We start from the raw sequence: 17,292 nt of genomic DNA on the forward strand, positions 1-17,292 counted from the left end.
TCTCTTGCCCTCAGAATTCTTTTCAATGTCCTATCATGGCCATATGAACATGCTGCAGAGGCCTCCTATTACTACAGGGAGCCTAATTGACTGAAGTGCCTAACTCCTGCAATTTGAAATCTATCATTGAATTTGCACCAAAGTGATGCCTCACATTGGCTACTCTCCACTATGACTGAGTGTGGCAAGGATGCTGACGGAAACCCATTACTGGGGAATGTGGGACATGTTGGTAGGCTCCTTGGTCCTCTGAGTTTGGCTTTGCATCACAATCTAAGATACTTTGGCCAAAACTTCCCTTCCTTTCTTTCTTTCTTTCTTTCTTTCTTTCTTTCTTTCTTTCTTTCTTTCTTTCTTTCTTTCTTTCTTTCTTTCTTTCTTTCTTTCTTTCTTTCTTTCTTTCTCTCTCTCTCTCTCTCTCTCTCTCTCTCTCTCTCTCTCTCTCTCTCTCTCTCTCTCTCTCTCTCTTTCTTTCTTTCTTTCTTTCTTTCTTTCTTTCTTTCTTTCTTTCCTTCTTTCTTTCTTCTTAACTTGGGATTGAACTTATGTTGTGATGTGACTGCTCTCCAAACTATGATGGTTTTCTTCCTTACTTTCTTTCATACATTGTTTCTTTGACTAAAATTCTTTTTTTTTTTTTTATTATACTTTAAGTTCTAGGGTACATGTGCATAACGTGCAGGTTTGTTACATATGTATACTTATGCCATGTTGGTGTGCTGCACCCATCAACTCGTCAGCACCCATCAATTCATCATTTATATCATGTATAACTCCCCAATGCAATCCCTCCCTCCTCCCCCTTTCCCCCTCCCCATGATAGGCCCCAGTGTGTGATGATCCCCTTCCCGAGTCCAAGTGATCTCATTGTTCAGTTCCCACCTATGAGTGAGAACATGCAGTGTTTGGTTTTCTCTTCTTGTGATAGTTTGCTAAGAATGATGGTTTCCAGCTGCATCCATGTCCCTACAAAGGACGCAAACTCATCCTTTTTTATGGCTGCATAGTATTCCATGGTGTATATGTGCCACATTTTCTTAATCCAGTCTGTCACAGATGGACATTTGGGTTGATTCCAAGTCTTTGCTATTGTGAATAGTGCCGCAATAAACATACGTGTACATGTGTCTTTGTAGTAGAATAATTTATAATCCTTTGGGTATATACCCAGTAGTGGGATGGCTGGGTCATATGGTACATCTAGTTCTAGATCCTTGAGGAATTGCCATACTGTTTTCCATAATGGTTGAACTAGTTTACAATCCCATCAACAGTGTAAAAGTGTTCCTATTTCTCCACATCCTCTCCAACACCTGTTGTTTCCTGACTTCTTAATGATTGCCATTCTAACTGGTGTGAGATGGTATCTCATTGTGGTTTTGATTTGCATTTCTCTGATGGCGAGTGACGATGAGCATTTTTTCATGTGTCTGTTGGCTGTATGAATGTCTTCTTTTGAGAAATGTCTGTTCATATCCTTTGCCCACTTTTGGATGGGGTTGTTTGTTTTTTTCTCGTATATTTGTTTGAGTTCTTTGTAGATTCTGGATATTAGCCCTTTGTCAGATGAGTAGGTTGCAAAAATTTTCTCCCATTCTGTAGGTTGCCTGTTCACTCTGATGGTAGTTTCTTTTGCTGTGCAAAAGCTCTTTAGTTTAATTAGATCCCATTTGTCAATTTTGGCTTTTGCTGCCGTTCCTTTTGGTGTTTTAGACATGAAGTCCTTGCCCATGCCTATGTCCTGAATGGTACTACCTAGATTTTCTTCTAGGGTTTTTATGGTATTAGGTCTAACATTTAAGTCTCTAATCCATCTTGAATTAATCTTCGTATAAGGGGTAAGGAAAGGATCCAGTTTCAGCTTTCTACTTATGGCTAGCCAATTTTCCCAGCACCATTTATTAAATAGGGAATCCTTTCCCCATTTCTTGTTTCTCTCAGGTTTGTCAAAGATCAGATGGCTGTAGATGTGTGGGATTATTTCTGAGGACTCTGTTCTGTTCCATTGGTCTATATCTCTGTTTTGGTACCAGTACCATGCTGTTTTGGTTACTGTAGCCTTGTAGTATAGTTTGAAGTCAGGTAGCGTGACGCCTCCAGCTTTGTCCTTTTGACTTAGGATTGTCTTGGCAATGCGGGCTCTTTTTTGGTTCCATATGAACTTTAAAGCAGTTTTTTCCAATTCTGTGAAGAAACTCATTGGTAGCTTGATGGGGATGGCATTGAATCTATAAATAACCTTGGGGAGTATGGCCATTTTCACGATATTGATTCTTCCTATCCATGAGCATGGTATGTTCTTCCATTTGTTTGTGTCCTCTTTTATTTCACTGAGCAGTGGTTTGTAGTTCTCCTTGAAGAGGTCCTTTACATCCCGTGTAAGCTGGATTCCTAGGTATTTTATTCTCTTTGAAGCAATTGTGAATGGAAGTTCATTCCTGATTTGGCTCTCTGCTTGTCTGTTACTGGTGTATAAGAATGCTTGTGATTTTTGCACATTAATTTTGTATCCTGAGACTTTGCTGAAGTTCCTTATCAGCTTAAGGAGATTTTGGGCTGAGACGATGGGGTTTTCTAAATATACAATCATGTCATCTGCAAACAGGGACAATTTGACTTCTTCTTTTCCTAACTGGATACCCTTGATTTCTTTCTCTTGCCTGATTGCCCTAGCCAGCACTTCCAACACTATGTTGAATAGGAGTGGTGAGAGAGGGCATCCCTGTCTTGTGCCAGTTTTCAAAGGGAATTTTTCCAGTTTTTGCCCATTCAGTATGATATTAGCTGTGGGTTTGTCATAAATAGCTCTTATTATTTTGAGGTACGTTCCATCAATACCGAATTTATTGAGCGTTTTTAGCATGAAGGGCTGTTGAATTTTGTCAAAAGCCTTTTCTGCATCTATTGAGATAATCATGTGGTTCTTGTCTTTGGTTCTGTTTATATGCTGGATTACGTTTATTGATTTGCGAATGTTGAACCAGCCTTGCATCCCAGGGATGAAGCCCACTTGATCATGGTGGATAAGCTTTTTGATGTGCTGCTGAATCCGGTTTGCCAGTATTTTATTGAGAATTTTTGCATCAATGTTCATCAGGGATATTGGTCTAAAATTCTCTGTTTTTGTTGTGTCTCTGCCAGGCTTTGGTATCAGGATGATGTTGGCCTCATAAAATGAGTTAGGGAGGATTCCCTCTTTTTCTATTGATTGGAATAGTTTCAGAAGGAATGGTACCAGCTCCTCCTTGTACCTCTGGTAGAATTCAGCTGTGAATCCATCTGGTCCTGGACTTTTTTTGGTGGGTAGGCTATTAATTGTTGCCTCAATTTCAGAGCCTGCTATTGGTCTATTCAGGGATTCAACTTCTTCCTGGTTTAGCCTTGGGAGAGTGTAAGTGTCCAGGAAATTATCCATTTCTTCTAGATTTTCTAGTTGATTTGCATAGAGGCGTTTATAGTATTCTCTGATGGTAGTTTGTATTTCTGTGGGGTCAGTGGTGATATCCCCTTTATCATTTTTTATTGCATCTATTTGATTCCTCTCTCTTTTCTTCTTTGTTAGCCTTGCTAGCGGTCTGTCAATTTTGTTGATCTTTTCAAAAAACCAACTCCTGGATTCATTGATTTTTTGGAGGGTTTTTTGTGTCTCTATCTCCTTCAGTTCGGCTCTGATCTTAGTTATTTCTTGCCTTCTGCTAGCTTTTGAATGTCTTTGCTCTTGCCTCTCTAGTTCTTTTAATTGTGATGTTAGAGTGTCAATTTTAGATCTTTCCTGCTTTGTCTTGTGGGCATTTAGTGCTATAAATTTCCCTCTACACACTGCTTTAAATGTGTCCCAGAGATTCTGGTATGTTGTATCTTTGTTCTCATTGGTTTCAAAGAACATCTTTATTTCTGCTTTCATTTCGTTATGTACCCAGTAGTCATTCAGGAGCAGGTTGTTCAGTTTCCATGTAGTTGAGTGGTTTTGATTGGGTTTCTTAGTCCTGAGTTCTAGTTTGATTGCACTGTGGTCTGAGAGACAGTTTGTTATAATTTCTGTTCTTTTACATTTGCTGAGGAGTGCTTTACTTCCAACTATGTGGTCAATTTTGGAATAAGTGTGATGTGGTGCTGAGAAGAATGTATATTCTGGTGATTTGGGGTGGAGAGTTCTATAGATGTCTATTAGGTCTGCTTGGTGTAGAGATGAGTTCAATTCCTGGATATCCTTGTTATCTTTCTGTCTCGTTGATCTGTCTAATGTTGACAGCGGAGTGTTGAAGTCTCCCATTATTATTGTATGGGAGTCTAAGTCTCTTTGTAAGTCTCTAATGACTTGCTTTATGAATCTGGGTGCTCCTGTATTGGGTGCATATATATTTAGGAGAGTTAGCTCTTCCTGTTGAATTGATCCCTTTACCATTATGTAATGGCCTTCTTTGTCTCTTTTGATCTTTGATGGTTTAAAGTCTGTTTTATCAGAGACAAGGATTGCAACCCCTGCTTTTTTTTGTTCTCCATTTGCTTGGTAGATCTTCCTCCATCCCTTTATTTTGAGCCTATGTATGTCTCTGCATGTGAGATGGGTCTCCTGAATACAGCAGACTGATGGGTCTTGACTCTTTATCCAGTTTGCCAGTCTGTGTCTTTTAATTGGAGCATTTAGTCCATTAACATTTAAGGTTAATATTGTTATGTGTGAACTTGATCCTGCCATTATGATATTAACTGGTTATTTTGCTCGTTAGTTGATGCAGTTTCTTCCTAGCCTCGATGGTCTTTACATTTTGGCATGTTTTTGCGATGGCTGGTACCGGTTGTTCCTTTCCATGTTTAGGGCTTCCTTCAGGGTCTCTTGTAAGGCAGGCCTGGTGGTGACAAAATCTCTAAGCATTTGCTTATCTGTAAAGGATTTTATTTCTCCTTCACTTATGAAACTTAGTTTGGCTGGATATGAAATTCTGGGTTTAAAATTCTTTTCTTTAAGAACGTTGAATATTGGCCCCCACTCTCTTCTGGCTTGTAGAGTTTCTGCCGAGAGATCTGCTGTTAGTCTGATGGGCTTCCCTTTGTGGGTAACCCGACCTTTCTCTCTGGCTGCCCTTAAGATTTTTTCCTTCATTTCAACTTTGGTGAATCTGGCAATTATGTGTCTTGGAGTTGCTCTTCTGGAGGAGTATCTTTGTGGCGTTCTCTGTATTTCCTGAATTTGAATGTTGTCCTGCCCTACTAGGTTGGGGAAGTTCTCCTGGATGATATCCTGAAGAGTGTTTTCCAACTTGGTTCCATTTTCCCCCTCACTTTCAGGCACCCCAATCAGACGTAGATTTGGTCTTTTTACGTAATCCCATACTTCTTGCAGGCTTTGCTCATTTCTTTTTCTTCTTTTTTCTTTTGGTTTCTCTTTTCGCTTCATTTCATTCATTTGATCTTCAATCGCTGATACTCTTTCTTCCAGTTGATCGAGTCGGTTACTGAAGCTTGTGCATTTGTCACGTATTTCTCGTGTCATGGTTTTCATCTCTGTCATTTCGTTTATGATCTTCTCTGCATTAATTAGTCTAGCTGTCAATTCTTCCACTCTTTTTTCAAGATTTTTAGTTTCTTTGCGCTGGGTACGTAATTCCTCCTTTAGCTCTGATAAGTTTGATGGACTGAAGCCTTCTTCTCTCCTCTCGTCCAAGTCATTCTCTGACCAGCTTTGATCCGTTGCTGGCGATGGGCTGCGCTCCTTTGCAGGGGGAGATGCGCTCTTATTTTTTGAATTTCCAGTTTTTCTGCCCTGCTTCTTCCCCATCTTTGTGGTTTTATCTGTCTCTGGTCTTTGATGATGGTGACGTACTGATGGGGTTTTGGTATAGGTGTCCTTCCTGTTTGATAGTTTTCCTTCTGACAGTCAGAAGGACTGTCTGTTGGTCTGTTGGAGATTGCTTGAGGTCCACTCCAGACCCTGTTTGCTTGGGTATCAGCAGCAGAGGTTGCCGAAGATAGAATATTGCTGAACAGCGAGTGTACCTGTCTGATTCTTCCTTTGGAAGTTTCCTCTCAGGGGTGTACTCCACCCTGTGAGGTGTGGGGTGTCAGACTGCCCCTAGTGGGGGATTTCTCCCAGCTAGGCTACTCAGGGGTCAGGGACACACCTGAGCAGGCAGTCTGTCCGTTCTCAGATCTCAACCTCCGCGTTGGGAGATCCACGGCTCTCCCCAAAGCTGTCAGACAGAGTCATTCGCGTCTGCACCGGCTCCCGCTACTTCCCCTGTTGGTCTTCAGCTGTGCGCTGTCCCCAGAGGTGGAGACTACAGAGACAGGCAGGCTTCCTTGAGCTGCTGTGAGCTCCACCCAGTTCGAGCTTCCCAGCGGCTTTGTTTACCTACTTAAGCCTCAGCAATGGCGGGCGCCCCTCCCCCAGCCTCGCTGCTGCCTTGCGGATAGATCGCGTCAGACTGCTGTGTTAGCAGTGAGGGAGGCTTCATGGGCGTGGGACCCTCCCGGCCAGGTGTGGGATATATTCTCCTGGTGTGCCTGTATGCTTACAGCGCAGTATTGGGGTGGGAGTTACCCGATTTTCCAGGTGTTGTGTGTCTCAGTTCCCCTGGCTAGGAAAACGGATCCCCTTCCCCCTTGCGCTTCCAGGTGAGGCGATGCCTCGCCCTGCTTCAGCTCTCGCTGGTCAGGCTGCAGCAGCTGACCAGCACCGATTGTCCGGCACTCCCTAGTGAGATGACCCCAGTACCTCAGTTGAAAATGCAGAAATCACCGGTCTTCTGTGTCGCTCACGCTGGGAGTTGGAGACTGGAGCTGTTCCTATTTGACCATCTTGCTCCGCCCCCTGACTAAAATTCTTATATGGTAAATCCTATCTTGGCATCTGCTTTGCTGAAGAGTCATACTAATATTAGTAATACTGACAGTGATACAAGTAGTCAGATAAGGAACCGGGACTTTCTGTCTGGCAGGCAGAGGACACTCTCTTGATTGAGGTGGGGCAGGATAGTACCTGATAAGAGGTGGTGGTTCAGTTGCTATTTCACCAGTGGAAGTAAATGTGGTAAGTGCAATGATAAAGCCATTTGAAATACATGGAGGAAGACTTGCCTACAAAAACAATAGAGTTTACTGATTATTGGTGACTTATTTTGGTGTTGTTTTGAAAGATGAGAGACAAACCACTAACATTTAATAGCCAATTGTAAGAACCAGAGAGCCTCGGTGGTGGTAGTATATGAAGAGGCTTTTATCACCCTTAGTGGAAGGGCAGACACAGTCAATGGCAGGCTGAAGGCTTACTTGGAAGACTCACAGGGATCCAGTGAAGCCTAAATGTTCAACTAAAGTGGTTCTATAATGTGTAGGTCAAGATGGTGGCAAAGAAAAACTAGAATTTTGAAAACTGAGACAGAGTCATTATTATCTAGATGGGTGCTTCTGAAGATTTTTACTCAATAATGTTTTTTTGGACCTTCTAGACATGCAGAAATCTCTGCAGAGGTCTAGTATTATTTCTGTGCTAGATGATGCTGCAGAAGCTAATGCCCCAAAAGACAACAGGCACTTCCTCATGACATGCTTCTTCCCCTTCTCCTGGTTGCCAGGCTTGTAACTAAGGCAACATTACGTGTAACACAGGTAGGTACACTCTAGATCTCATTAGAGATGCCAGGCTTATAACTAAGGCTACATTACTGCATAACACAGGTAGGTACACTCTCAACAGAGAATAAAAGAGATATGCGTCTAAATAATTACAACAAGTAGCTGGCATGTATTGGCAGGAGGCAAAGGCAACCCTTGGGTTTGGATTTTGAGGATGCTTGATTGAAAGTGCTAGAACATAAAGGCTAGATGAGCAAGAATTAACTTACTTTCTCAGAGATAGAATGTTAAAACTTAGTATCATCATTAAAGGCTTAAAAGGTATAAGGGTCATAGTGCCTATCACATATCTGTTTAATCTGTTTAATTCTGGTCCATGCAGAATGTAGATGAATCCTGAAGAATAACTATGGACTATTTTACACTTAATGTAGAAACTGATTGCAACTATTGTGCTAGATGTGGTATCATAGATAGAACAGTATACTTAAGCCCTGATGTACATAGAATGTAGTCATTGATTTGTAAAATGCATTTTTCCTATTCCAATTAGAAAAGTGAATCACAAACAGCATTCACATGGGACAAACAATTTTCATTTACAGTTTTGTTTCAAGACTATGTTAATTCTACTGCCCTGTAACATGACAGAGTCCACAGAGATCTAGATTGCTTGACATCCCTCAAAATATCACGTGGATCTGTAACATTGACAGCATCATGTTGAATGGTTGGACAAGATGAGCGAGATTGCCTAAATAATATAGGACTTTCTCAGATACATGCACTCCAGAGGTAGGAGACAAATCCTATGAAGATGTAAGAACTAGCCACTTTAGTAAAGTTTTTAAGGATGCAGGGATCAGGGAAATACCAAGATACCCCTCAAAAACAAAAGTCAAATTGATGTATTTTGCATACTCTCCTGCACCTCCCTGAAGAAAGAAACACAGAGCTTTACAATACCCTTTAGAGTGTGGGTGACACATCCCACACATAGGAAAATTGCTTGAGTTCAAATAGTGGGTGACATAGGAGGCTGTAACTTTAACTGGAGGCCAGGAGCAGCAGGTCCAGGCCATTGTGCAATCATCTCTGCTGCTTGGGCCACATGATCTGGCAAACCTGTTACTGGGTATCAGTTGTGGGACAAGATGCAGGATGGAACTAATGGCAAATTCCAGTAGCAGTATCACAGTGAAGAATCCTGGGATTTGGGAGTAAGACCATACTAACTGCAGCAGAGGCTTGCTTGTCTTTTGATAAACAGCTCTTGGTGTATTACCGAGACTTGGAAGAGAAAAAATACTTGAACATAGACACTTTGGTAACCAGATTCCGTGATGTCACCCAGTAATTCATGCTTCCTGGTACACAAGCCCTTTTTTAGTCCGGTTACACATTGTATCAGGGTTATTCTGCATGGCCAATAGAAAATAGCAGACATGACACTAGATTGTATCTGAGAATAGGTCATTAAAGGTTTTGTAGCTTTTTCTCTCTTCTTGGATTACTAACTCTTGGGGAAACCAACTTCCACGGGCATACTGCAGTAGCCTCATGGAGAGATTTATGTGGTAAGAAACTAAGGCCTCCAGTCAACAGTCATGTGGGTATAAATTCTTAGAAGTGGATCCTTTAGTCTCATTCAAGCCTTAAGATGACTTTAGCCCCTGCTGGTATATTTATATCATTATACCACATGTTTATATCATACCTCATGAAAGAACCTGAACTAGAACCACCTGTCAAACTGCTCCCACATTTCTTATTTTCAACAACTCTATGTGATAATAAGTGTCAGTTGTTCTAAGTTGCTTTGTTTAGGGATAATTCATTTTACAGCAATATATCAGGCAGTGACTATCTGTCTAGAACTTCCTGTAGTGACCAAGATACTGTCGGACCTGCCAAGTTATAAAGTCAGACGCATCAAGTTATGAAGACAGCAGATCATCATTAGATGTAAATAATGCATCAGAATTGATCCTGAGTGGGACCACAGGGCACAAATAGACTGCAGGAGCAAGAAGTCCAGACACCCATGTTACTCAACAGAGTTGCACTAGTGCTTCTCCAGGCTTTGCACTTATACCTAGGGAGGGAGAAGGGGTGTCCAGAATGACCAACCAAGGAAGAGAAAAAAGCCTGAATAAGGTTATTAGGTTTATATATTGGCCATCTTGGAAAGTAGGTGCAAGAAGAAAATGGATGGAGTTTGCTTTGCAGCCGCATTCAGGCATGGCTGGCCCCAAATAACAGTGGAGAAAAAAATCTTTCCCATGGGTGGAGCAGTGCAATAGCTATGGGTTTTGAGTGAAAGAAGTGGCCCTATGGTGGCCCTATGGTGAGAATAAAATTGCCTGGACAGTGCTCAATAGCCTGGATGCCTAGTTGGGGTTATAAAAGTGAATGGAGTAAAGATTGAAGGCAAGAAGGTCTGGGTCAAAGGCATATGGTGAATATATGAGAATGGGTATAAAATTTGAAGACTTCTGTGTTACATGTTAATAACTATCAAAATACCAAAGCATATCCACATCAGAAGACAACTAAGTATATAAAATGACTTAGTCAATTGACATTAGCCGGTCTTCATCATCAGCCACTGTAGAACTGGCACATAGTGACCATGGTGGCAGAGATGAAAGCTGCATATGAACTCAACAGCATAGACTCCCACTGAATACCCAACTTGTCAGCAGCAGAGACCAATGATAATTTTCTAATATGTCTTTCCCAGCCTACCCGGTTTCCCTTTTTCTTCCACACAGGTGTTTCACTTTCACTTCTTTATTTGGTTTCAAAATTCTTATATTTGTAATCTGTCTCTTTTTCTGAGAACTGAGACTCACATAGCTTTCTTTGACAAACCTTATCATAAATCAGATGGCAATGGATATTGGGTGACACACTCCATCAAAGCCAACTCCTAGTGATACAACAAGCATCTCAGAAGAGTAGAAATTGAATGAAGTTCAGGTGGAGCATTAAAAAATGAATAACTAGACAAGGAAGATATTTTCACTTCTCCAAATAGATTGCAACTGTCTGTACAGCAAACTTGATTTAGTTTTTGGTATTAGGAATGAGGTAGGCACACAATAGTTGCCTTGTTTTTATGACTGAAGCCGTTCTTGTGAACTATTCCACTTAGTCTTGCTCCACAACTTCTTCATTCTATATTCTTGGTTGTCTTTAAAAAGATATTATAGGCATAATAGAATGGGAAGATGTCTTATGATTAGATATATTAGGATTAGAATCCAGGCTAACTACTCGCTACCAGTAAGTGTAACTTGCATAAGGAAATTGAGCCTTTGTAACTTAATCTGCAAAATGAATATTATTATATAACTTGAGTTAAATTTGAAATAATTCAATAAGCTATTTTATGTAAAAATACCTAGAATAGCTATCATGGAGCCACCTAAAGAGTTGGTATTTTTGCTGGAATTAATAGAATGTGAGGAAGATAATGTGGAACCCCTTATTCGCTCCTTTTCTAAGACAGAAATGCCCCAACCTTAGCGGTAGTCCTGAATTTTTCTTAGGGTTTCTTATCACCCAGTATCTTCACCTGCTTTCCAAGATTTGAATGCTATAATTATTCTCCATCAATGGGATTATATTTTAATGACAGTAGAATATTCAGTAGTTTATTTTTTTTAGTTTTCTCTGAACTCTGCCATGCTAATCATGATGGTGACAAAAGGTATTAGACATAAGTCCTCTCTCCATGCTCTAACCTTCAGTGAGAGATCTGGCTTATGAAGAACAAACAGGCACAAAGAGTCTAACATAAAATAATGATCTACTCTATTATTACATTCCTACACTGCTATAAATAACTATCTGAGACTGGGGAATTTATGAAGAAAAGAGGTTTAATTGGCTCATGGTTCTGCAGGCTGTACAGAAAGAATGGCTAGGAGGCCTCAGAAAACTTGCAATCATGGCAGAAGGCGAAAGGAAAGCAAATGCATCTTACCATGGCAGAGCAGGAGTGAGAGACAGAGTGAAGTGGGAAGTGCTACACACCCTCAAACAATCATATCTTGTGAGAACTCCATCACAAGAACAGCAAAGAGGAAATCTGCTGAAATGATCCAGTCACCTCCCACTAGGTCTCTCCCCCAATATTGGGAATTACAATTCGACATGAGATTTGGGTGGGGACACAGAGCCCAACCATATCACTGACTTTACCTCTTTTCCTCCTCCTATGCCAACTTTTCCCAACACAGTCTCCATAAAAACACTTTCATAGTCAAGAGTAAATTAGGCCATTTCTTATCTAAGAGAATTAACAACAGGACTGGCTGGATAGAATTTTGTTACTCTCTTATATAGATAAAATGATGTTTTACCTGCCTGGAGTCATCTTCCTATCTAAAGACTAAGCAAGACTAGGTGAAACTAGTTTCCTAGACTAGGAATTCCTGTTCTAGATCGCAGGAATTAAAGATGTTCTTAGAATTTATAGACTGTTTAGCTCACCAGTGTAGAGAGGAGATAAGAATTTGTTAGAAGTCATGGCTAGGGATAAAGAGTACATACATTACACTTATTCTCTATGTCATTGTCTTTTTAAGGATCTCAAACACAGTGATTTAGATTTGAAAGGAGTTTAGAGATACTGGATTCTTTCTCCTGATTCTAAACTCAGTAATCACATATGTTTAAATTGTGCTAAAACTGTGATTATACTATTTCTCAGTAGTTCCTATATTCTGCAGTTTCAATTTAACATTTGTTAATTTTAACTTTTATCTGCTTAAATACCCAATCTTGTATTTGCCTTATTATGTACAATTGATCCAATGATAACTGTATATTTAAATGATTAGATAGAAATTTCACTCATTACAATGATTCAAAACATATCAACAAAGCAATGCTTCACCAAAACAATATAAGTTAGTCTTTGTACATGATCTGAGTCACTGTGGAATATCACTTCAAGAACAGGTGGCTTCATGTTCATATATGTTTTTTAAAGATGAAGTTCCTGGTCATGGACATCTTTTGAATTAGATGTATAAATACATGTTTTCCTTTGCAATAAAACTTTTTGAAATATGTATCTCAGCAGTCCCTGAATTCAGTCTACGTATGTCATCCGCAAATCCCTTCATTTTTGTCATCACATACACATCATCACAATCATCCTGTCAGTACTGTGAACATACCACATTACTATTTCATTTAAAGTATTCTTGATGAAAACGTCAATTGCCTGAAGAGTTATCACATGTTAAGGTGTTGTACTAAGATAATAAGTACTGCATTCCTTTCAGCAAAAAGATACTAGTTAGAAATAGACACAGATAATTTGAGAAATAGAAAATATAAAGAAGACTGAAGCAAATACAAAGTCTCCACCAAGAAAAGGAAACATGACCTTGGATCATTGCAGAGCAATATTGTATGTAATTGATGAACATGAACAAAACACAGATGTGAATGTCATCAGGAGACCCATGCCATCAGAGTGTCCCTGGTAAATAGGCATAGAAAGAGATAGATTAGGCACTCCCTTTTGTAGTCCATAACTCAATGAAAGTACAAATATATTGGTCCTTCTTGTAAACTCCACCAACTACCCCCCCAAAAAAAAGAAAAAGAAAATCACTTATCCTTGGTTTATTTCTCCCACAGCTCATATGGAGATACAACTGGGTACTGAATGGTTGGGCAAAAGCATTATCAGTTGTCCTTATTGTTCACTTACTCACAGGTTTATTGCTGGGACCCGCAGTCTATGCAATTCCTCTGCACAGGCGTTTGACCTGTATTTCCTTCATCTTTATACCATAGATGATGGGGTTGAGCATTGAGGGCAGGAGAAGGTAGAGATTGGCAAGGAGAATATGGGTATGAGGTGAGATATCATGACCAATGTGGTGGGTAATAGAAGAAAAGAGTGCATGCACATAAGTGACAAGGATGAAAAAGAGGTGTGCTGAGCAGGTGTTGAGGGCTTTGCAAGTGGCATCTCAAGAGCTGAGGCGTACCACAGCCTGGAGGATGAGGGCATAAGAGAAGCCAATGAGCAGCAGATCAAGTCCCACCACAAGCAGGATCATGAAGAACCCATAGATACGATTGGGCCTGTTGTGGTTACAGGCCATCTTCACCATAGCCATGTGATCACAGTAGGTATGAGAAATGGCTGTGTGGCAGAAGGTTAATCTTTGAAGTAGAAGAGGCATGGGTAGGATAAGGATCACACCCTTGGCAAGAGCCAGCAGTCTCAGGTGTCCGACTAAAGAATGGTTCAGAATTATGTTGTAGCGTAAGGGCTCACACATGGCCACAAAGCGGTCAAAAACCATGAAAACAAGGAGGGCTGATCGTACCACGGATGATCCATGGATGAAAAACATCTGAGTGAAACAGGCATTGGCAGCTATGTCCCAATCATTGAACCAGAAGAGGCAGAGGAGTTTGGGCATCACAGCCAGAGTGGATATGAGGTCAGCCACCATCAGTAGGGCCAGAAGCAGGTACATTTGTGAATGAAGTGTGGGCTCTGTGGCCAACAGGAAAAGGATAGAACCATTGCCAGTGAGGATAGCCAAAAACATGGAGCAGAAAGGAACAGATAGCCACAAGTGCTGTGACTCTAAGCCAGGTATGCCCATCAGCGTGAATGTCGTGAAGCTGGAATGGTTGAGGATCAGCATGGTTGAAATAGTTGGCGGTTGTTAAAGTTTTACACCTGTCAATGAGACATGGTTGGTGCATTGTTATTACTGGGTTTGGGTTCTAAAGACTTGCTGAGACAGGGCCTAGAGAGAGATGGCAGAATGGACCTTTGAGATCATTAAATCCACAATCTGGTTTCAAGTCTATCTCTAAGCACCTACATTGCTTTCACAATAATTTATTTATGGGATTTTGGCTTCTTTTCTGTATAAAGGATATTGTAGTGAACATTTATTCTCACCTTTTCCAGTTCAGCAATTCCACATTTTAAGAAGTCTGACTAAATAGGATAAAACTTTATCTTTGATAGAAAGATGGAAAAACTTGATAGAAAAGCCATAACCATCTCCTTGGGAAGCCTCCAAAATATATAAAAAGAGAGGAAACATATTTTTCCCCCACCTTGTTCCAGGGGCTCTGAACTGTTGGAAGAACTGAGTTCCTTTGCTTTTATGTTTTGTCCCTCTTTTAGAGATCCACTTTTAAGTGGTGATTGCCTCACTCCCCTTGGGGCCTTCTGGGTTTTGGCCGACAAAATATGAAAGATACAATGTCCAAATAAAAACACTATCAAGTGGCTATTTCCCATCATCTCCTGAGTTATGCATATTTGTAACTTGCTGGACAATCCATTGAGGTTTTGGATTTGACTCGTGCATCTCTCTCTCTCTCTCTCTTTACTATAACTGACCTTCATGTGTAAATTGTATTACCTTTAATCATGAGGTAGGTATTTGCTTTAAATTTGTACATTGGGCTACCTAAGAGTACTCATTCTTTAGTTTTTATCATAAATTAAGCAGAATTTATCTCTCTTTCCAGGGATCCATGGACACTTTAAGTACTAATTAAATCAATAACTCTTTCCACCAATTCCCACCTCTGTGGTACCAACTGTCTTTCATTTCCTATGCATTGTCCAAGCTATCTATCTTTTGGTTGTAGACATTCAATTTAAGCTTATGGCCTCCGGTCATAGTTCCATATGTTGGGGAATTATATTTAGAAATCCTCTGAGCTGTGCAGTTGTGAAGCTGATTAATAGTTCTTAGAGGAAGCAGGTGTTCATACATCTGCATAATGAGGGAAATCTGTATTAAATCTGGATTTCTAATAGGAAGCTAATCTTTACTATTGAGTGTATGGTATGGGGAGAAAGAACCAATAACACAGAAAAAAAACCTTCAACTGAATAAAATTAGCATTTTGAAAATAATATTAACATGAAATATGGAAAATAGAAATGTAGAATGTACTTAGATAGAACTTTGCACTCATGCCTGAGCAGACACTAAGAACAATTAGTTCTGATACAAACAAGTAATATCCAGATGAGGTTTGTGGAACAGAATCTGTAGATTGTGCATAATACAGGAAGAAAAGCTTAAGTTGAAACAGAGACATTTTGTCTAGTGATATAGCTAGGAGTTCTATAGTTATATTAGAAGTTCAGTGTAGATAACATGCATGACATTTTCATGACTTTGTGAATCACTAAACTCATTAACACTATTACAAGATATAATTTCCCCCCTTAAAAAACACAGACAATACTTGAATATTTGAGCTATTCCTCTGGAGCTTAATGATTTCACAAATAACTGTTTCAGATTATTAACAATGTTATTAAAATAAATTTTTCAATTAAACTCCACCCCATAGCAAGATCCTTGGGACTTGCCTGCATGTAGCAAAATATAAACATTAAATTTGCTTATACTAAGTAGTTTCTGCATATTCTTTGACTTTTAGAAAACATAGTCATAGTTCATTTCAGTACTCAGTCTAGCATCTGAGTACACCTGTCATTAATTATAATGCTTTTTTCCTGCTTTTATAAAGCCCCCAGCTAAAGATCTCTGTTTTTTTCACAGATATCCAATCCTAACTGATGATTATAACTAAAATTCTGGGAAAGCAGCACTTCTTATGGATTACTCTCTTAACTACGCTTATATCAATGAAAATTCTAGATGTTCCTAGAACACCAACAAGATTTAACCTAAAGAACATTACCTCAAGGCATTTAGTAATCAAACTCCTAAAGGTTAAAGATAAAGAAAGGATCCTAAAGCAGCTAGAGAAAAGAAACAACATATAAGGAGCTCCATCCAATATGTCTGGCAGCAGACTTTTTAGTGAAAACGTTATAGGCCAGGAGTGAGTGGCATGGCATAAGGTATTGCAAATGCTGAAGGAAAAAAATATTTTATCCTAGAATAGTATATCCAGTGAAAATATCCTGCAAACATGATAGAGGAATCAGGTCTGTCTTACAAGAAATGCTAAAGGGAGAACTTCAATCAGAAAGAAAAGGATGTTATTGAGCAATAAAATATCACCTGAAGGTACAACACTCCCTGGTAATAGTAAGTACACAGAAAAACACAGAGTATTATAACACTGTAACTGTAGTGTGTAAAATACTCTTATCCTAAGTAGAAAGGATAAGTAATGAACCATTCAAAAATAATAACTACAAAAACTTTTCAAAACATAAGCAGTAAAAATAAGACAAAAATAGAAACCACAAAAAGTTAAAAAGTGATAGGATGAAGTTAAGGTGTACAATTTTTATTAGTTTTCTTTTTGCTTGTTATTATGTTTATGAAAGCAGAATTAAGTTGTTATCAGCTTAAAATAACGGAATATAAGATAGTATTTGCAAATCAGAAAGCATACAACAGATACAGAAAAAATAAAAAGCAAGAAATTAAATGATACCACTAGAAAAAAATCACCTTCAGTAAAAGGAAGATAAAAAGGAAGACAGGAAGAAAAAGAAGACCACAAAACAACAAGAAAACAAATAAAATGGCAAGGGTAAGTTCTTACTTGTCAATAAAACCAATGAATGAAAATGAACTAAACTCTCCAATCTAAAGACACTGATGGGCTGCATAGATTAAAGAAAACAAGACCCAATGACCAGTTGCCTACAAAAAACACACCTATAATGACACACATAGACTGACAACAAAGGGATAGAAAAAGATATTCCTTGCC

At 39.4% G+C, this 17,292-nt stretch overlaps 1 pseudogene; it reads right to left on the reverse strand.

Annotated features, from left to right (window-relative positions):
- Positions 1–13,337: 13,337 nt before the first annotated feature.
- Positions 13,338–14,264, reverse strand: LOC104663408 (annotated as a pseudogene).
- Between the last annotated feature and the right edge of the window lie 3,028 nt (positions 14,265–17,292).

Source organism: Rhinopithecus roxellana, chromosome 15, assembly GCF_007565055.1.
Source record: "Rhinopithecus roxellana isolate Shanxi Qingling chromosome 15, ASM756505v1, whole genome shotgun sequence".
Taxonomy (NCBI): Eukaryota; Metazoa; Chordata; class Mammalia; order Primates; family Cercopithecidae; genus Rhinopithecus; species Rhinopithecus roxellana.